General features: G+C 41.5%; 1 long non-coding RNA gene across 1 annotated transcript; it reads left to right on the top strand.

Annotated features, from left to right (window-relative positions):
* The first annotated feature begins 279 nt into the window (after positions 1-279).
* On the top strand, positions 280-5590 carry LOC121134740. Its single transcript, XR_005871932.1, has 3 exons — positions 280-607; positions 4170-4319; positions 5448-5590. It is a non-coding gene; the product is annotated as an uncharacterized LOC121134740 (long non-coding RNA).
* Positions 5591-6244: the final 654 nt, after the last annotated feature.

The following is a 6244-nucleotide window of genomic DNA, read 5'->3' as shown; positions in this document are numbered from 1 at the left end:
GTTCTGAGACCTGGCTAGGGATCTTCCCCGGGGTACTGCGTCAGGCCCCGCCCACAGACAAGCCCCGCCCTTACATCTGCAGAAGCAAACCCCCGCCCTTCGGCAAGACCTGCCCTGCAACAGCACCAGTCCCCCCACCCAAGAGCGAGTCTCCAAAATTCTGTCCAACTGCCAAACCCCATCCCTGTCTGGCCTGTGAGAAATTTCGCACTACCCCGCTTCTCTCGAGGCTCCACCCTCGGGGCGGGGCTGATTTCTCACACTCTGCGGCTGCGTGGTGACCAGGTCTAAAGAGCCCAGGAGCTCTGCACATGCGTACTTAGGTGTGGGCACGTTACTGGAAAAGACGGTTGGGAGTGGAGGAACTCTGGCCTCTGAGGCTCTGAAACCTGAGTTTCAATGTTTTGCCAGCTGCCTTGTTTGCTTCTCAGAGAATCAATGTTTTCCTGCCGAGCCAGCAGGAGAAGAAAACCATCACTTATTCCCAACCCAGAGGAAGAGGATCGCGACTCGCGTTTCCCTTGTGGGACAGGATAAAGTCCACCCAGGGACACTTCAGTGAAGTGCAGCTCAGCTTTTCATAACCGTGAGACTCTCCTGCATCCTGGTTAATATTAGATTTAGAAACGCTAGGACCCAGCCTGACATTCATGTCCAGAGTTTATCTCTCCACACCAAGGCTTTGCAGTTATTCTGACAGCCTGTATTTTCAAAATCAGCTGTTTGCCCTCAAGCTCAGTACTTGCCTTGTGTCCTTTAGATGGGAGAATCGCCAGGAATCTATAGTTTCTGTCTGGAAGGCTGTGTAAAGCTGGGCCATTTCCTTTTCTTCTTTTCATTCTTCTCTTCTTCACTCCCCTTCTTTGTCTTCCTAACCATTTCTATTTCTTTCCCCCTTATAAATTATCCTCGAACATTTTACGTTTAAGGGAGCAAATGCTTCTATAGACAAGTGAGAATTTACCCCCACATTATTGACTTGCAATTTTTTTGTTTTTCCATTTTCAGGAATTTTCACATTTTTGTTAGTTTCAGGTTTTGATAAATTTCATGGGACTACAAAGTACAATTAACACAAATTCATCTCATGTGTAAGGTTACTAATCTCCACGAACTTCATGTTTGTTTCAACTTCACCAACCTGCTATTTCTTCCTAACTACTCATCTCTGACTCCCTTATCTAAGAGAATTCACATTAGAAGTCTTTAAATGTTAAATTCTCCTCTGCATTTTTAGGTTGTTCTCCTCCTTGCCTCTTAGCACTTCTGTGGCACAGAACTGTATCACGGACCAGTGTCATGTGTGAATTACAACACTCAGAAATGACTATCACCAGATGTTCCCCATCTTTAGAGTGACTGACTTCTCTAACTGCTCCAAAGTCAGCCGAGGCAGATGCAGTTGGTCCAAGGGCATGGTACATCCTGTATCCTGAAATCTTCCAGCTCCTTTGCCCTGGGACACTGTGAAGGGGAATCTTGGATGCTACCTTCACACCCAGTTAAGAACCCTGGGCCTGTCTGGGACTTTTTCTTGGTTCACAATAGATACAGGAGGGCCTACCCACTGTGGGTGGTACTGTCATCCCTAGGCAGCAGTGCCTGGGTTGTGCAAGGAAAGTAGCTGAGCTTCAGCCAGGGAGCAAGCCAGTAAGCAGTGTTCCTTCCTGGTTTCTGTTTCAAGCTCTGCCCTTGAACTGCTTCCTTGGCTTCCCTGGATGGTGAACCACAAGCTATTGTATAAAGTAAGCCTTTTCTTCCCCATGTTGGTTCTAGTTAGGGTTTTATCACAGCAATAGGAAGCGATTTCAAGGTGTGTAATTGCTCCAGGCTTTTAATCAGTGCACTTAAGTTCTGCCTCCTTTGTAATACTTCCTTAATTGCTCATTCGATTACAATTTTCTTTATGTCAGTTTTAAAATTGATTTGTTATCATTGAAAACTTTATTACATAAACTCAGAGAAACAATTCTCAATGCAAACTAATTTCTATTTCCAACCCTTTCCTTCCTGAGATGTCTTGTCCACAGAAGTATTCTGTGACAGTGTTGTGCTTGCAAACTTGGGGAAGATTTCTGTGAAGAGGATGTGCTTGTTATCTGGGAAAATAATGATGCATGAGGGGGGAAGCTGTGCAGGTTGGCTAGTAGCTTGTTAAGAAACACGGGGCATTGCATAGCTGTGACACAAACAAACACATCGTGTGCCTAGTGTCCTGATTGACACAATTGTTTCTTCCTGAAACCGTTTATGTGCTTCTTCCTCATAGAGACTTTGGTGGCATGAACTCTCACTACTCAATCTTAAGCAATGTACTTACCAACCAGTCGATAGGCTTCCGGTATACGAGTAGTGCTCATGGGCATTAAAGCAGACTGTTCCCTGAAGCTGTCTCTGGAGAGCTTCAACTGCAGGCCCTTTACTGACCCACAGGCATTACAGTCTGCGGTGAGAGTGCCCAAGAAATGAATGCAATTCATTTCTAATACTTTTTTAGGGAAGGAAGGCTGTAGATGATATTCTATTGCAGCGGTTGCAAGGACACTCTAGTTTTATTATTCAATGACTATATGTCAAATGTCAACCACAGGAAGAGATCATGTCTCATATTTTAGTATTCTTTATGTGAATCTGAGGGATGAGAATATAGTAAATGCCCATGAATATTTTTTACTATAATTTCACAGGTTTAAAAACAAGTGACTTTTTCAGACATGTTTTGTACATGGCACTGTAAGTTTGTGTTGTGTACTGAGCATCATAGATAAATTTTCACAGGATTCTATGTGCAAATATATGCTACCTGGTAAAAGTATGTACATCCATGCTCCATTACCAACTCTCTGTGCACCAACACATACCCTGAACTCAGAAAAAACACTGGTGTCACATGTTTGACTTCACTAAACTCTGCTTCCCCCTCTAAAGCTGAGTGTCTTGGCTTTAATGACTTGCATGCAGTAGATAAAATGCTTTAGTATGTTCCATGGCCAGCCTGGTCCTGGAACCTCCCTGCTGGAATGAAGGGTGGGTTCACACAGGACACCTGGGCAGGTGGTCATCATTCCTCACAATTCAACTCTCACATTTCACTGTGTCCCTAGGGACAGAGTACAAGAACAGCCAGAGTCAGGCTTTCATAGCCCTACTCAGGGAGACAGAAAACTATTGGTGAATAAATCCATTTCCCTGTGTATTCTTGTCAAGCTAACAATTCTAGAGATTGACTACAAACAAGGATAGTTTTGCAGCATTTTAAGGTCTATGTTAGAACTAACTTGTAATATATTAGGGATTTATTTTAATCAAATATTTATATTAATATTTCAGAGACATCCTAGTTATAATATTATAAAAGGTTTTGGGGAAGAATTGATTTGAGGAGTAAAAATTGAATTGTGTTGATTAATAATAAAATTAACTTATTGTCTGCCATTTTTAAAAAATATTTTATAGGACAGATTGTTATTTTGGCACAGACAAGCATAGACAGACACAAATTAAACGTATTTAAAGCATTTATAAAGTGAGTAAAGTAGAATATAGATTTATCATAAGGTCAGCATGGCTGTTGGTTTGACATTTGACCCAGTTTACTTGGAAAGGTGAGCCACATTAACCGTTCATGAAGAAAAACATGAAAGGAGTTTCCTCCTGTCTCATCAATGAACTAATTAAAGAATTCTTGCCAACAGAAATAATACCAAACTATTCATGGCAATCACTGCACACCATTACTCTGCAACATGGCACTCTGGCTATTTTTTATCCTGATATAAAGCATTTTGTTGTCAAACTAGCCATGTCTGGAGTACAGTGAAATGTTACCTGGAGTGTTTGAGTAGGGAAGGTTCCAGGAGCCACTGTGACTGGAGCCTCCTCCATGAGCCTGTTCCTTGGATGATAGTGCAGGGAAAAGGAACTCTAAGACATGGTTACTCTTTGTTTGTGGAAGGAATTTTCAGTTTAGTGAGGCTTTAATCTTTCACGAGCAGTACAAAGACATTGCAGAGACCCTTTCAGATGCCACAAGTAACTTCCCACTGTTAACTCCATATTATTTTGGGTTATGGATGTTAAACAGAATGAGTCAGTCTTACACACTATTTGAAAGGAAATCCACATTTCACTCATATTAGCTTTTACACATTGCCCCTTTCTTTTTACAGATGAAAGTGTGAATTCAGCCTTCACTGTCACAAACTGTGTGCCTGAGTTTACCTCATCTGTGGAAACTGCAGAAGTGAGCACTTCAGAGAGTGGAGGATGAGCCTCTCCATGGGAAAGCCACGTTGCAATCACACTGGTTCCCCTGCCAGGTGAGGATGCAAGGTCCTCTCTGATGGTTCTTGGGACCACACCCAGAATTCTCCATGACACATTGTCCTCATGTCATTGCCCATGCTGTGAACATACTTCTCAGAACACTGAGAGTGATATTTTAAACCACTCTAATGTGTGCTGGGGCAGTATCATTCTCCTCCCTGATTCTCAGGTTGTTCTGGATTTGTAGTGCACAAAAAGGACATTGTAGGCTTCCCAGCTTTCATGAGTATGTGGTCAGTACTTTAAATAACATTCAATGGCCATTATGAAAACTAAATATGTGTGCTTACGTTTAAGTGTATGTGATGTGTATGTCAATGTAGGAGCATGTATCTGTCTATATAAGTGTGTGTTCATGTGTGTGATGTGTATATTAATGTGTTCTTGGATGTGCTTATGTGTGTCTGTATGAGTGTATGTGATTATGTGTATGAATGTAAATGTACATTCCTACCTGCCCATTTATACATGTTTGTGTGTCCATGTTTGTGGATATGTGTACATAACCATATGTGTGTCACTTTGTGTGCTTGTGAGTATGTGCTTGCTGTGTTTTTATGTGTGTGTATATTTATACTTATATATCGCTCCATATATATGTATTGCACATGTACGTGTGTTCCTCATGACTGAAATACCACTACAAATACAATTTACCAAGTTTCTGACTTTCGTAGAGTAACCTTGCTCTCACAGTCTAGGGTGATTCATTTTTTATTTCCTGGAGGATTTTTATTGTGTTGGGTGTGCTTTCTTCATAGACAAGAATATTTGAGTTTCATGCTTTTTTCCCTTGTCTATTACAGCACTTTTCTCTTCTTGTTATCCTGGTTTCTATTTCAGCACTAACAGACAGGAGGGAGTGTCCAGGGAGGACATTCTTTCCTTACTCTCCCTGAAGCATGCCATTGATCATAGGTGTTTATAAATCAAATTCTCCTTTCAAGGAAGCTGTGAGGTTTACTTGGAGTGCGTGTTGAGTTCCATCTAGTACCTTCTGGGTCAGTTCATAAGATCTTCAGTCCTTTTTCTGCTTCCTTAAGGCCATGGTGTAGACTTTGCCCCTCTCATGGCCTTGTGTTGCAGGAGGAACAGCTTATGTTTTCTCTTTCCTCTTCCAGAACCCAGAGCATCCTCCAGATCCTCACTGTGACAACCATCCAGGAGGGTTGAGCTTGATGGGATGAGATCAGCAATACAGCAGCAATTTCAGAACAGCCTCCTGTGGTTTTCTGGTCCAGGTAGCTTCTCCTCCAGGTAAGCAGATTAGTGTTGTATATCTATGCCTCTGTATCCAGAAGTAACTGACTGTATGAGCTCAAGTTCTCTCCTTTCTTAGAGAAAACTCTTCACAGGATTTTCTGGTTACTAATGAAAAACTGATTGTAAGCTTTACATAACTTTTAAATGAAGTGAGTCTTCCCCTCTAAGGTCCTATGCACTGTTTTGCCATAGTGGGACTACAAATGCCTTCATATCATGGGTTCTTTAGGAGAACATATTGTTGCCAGAAATAAAATAGGAGATACACCTTTCACATGGAAACATGAAAATGATTGGTTGTAAAAACATAAGTAGGCTGATATTGAAAACATAAAATTCATTATGTTATAGTAAATATATAAATTCAAAACAAACTTATGAGAACCAGATCCTTCTACAGCACAATCCCCATACCAAGTAAACTCAAAACAAAATGCATTTCATTTCGTTCCTTCTTTTTTATTTTTAAATTTAAATAAAAAACAATCTTACTTTACATACCAATCCCAGTTCCCTCTGCCTCCCAACTTCCCATTCCCCACACCACCTCCCCATCCACTCCTTAGAAAGGGGAAGGACTGCCATGGGTTATCCTCAACGTCTGTCACATCATTTGGTGCAGGACCTAGGCCATCCCCCATGTATCTAGATTGAG

This window comes from Mesocricetus auratus, unplaced genomic scaffold, assembly GCF_017639785.1.
Source record: "Mesocricetus auratus isolate SY011 unplaced genomic scaffold, BCM_Maur_2.0 Super-Scaffold_100030, whole genome shotgun sequence".
Lineage (NCBI taxonomy): Eukaryota > Metazoa > Chordata > Mammalia > Rodentia > Cricetidae > Mesocricetus > Mesocricetus auratus.
The sequence above is the reverse complement of the archived record's forward strand: the minus strand, read 5'-3'. Positions and strand labels throughout refer to the sequence as shown.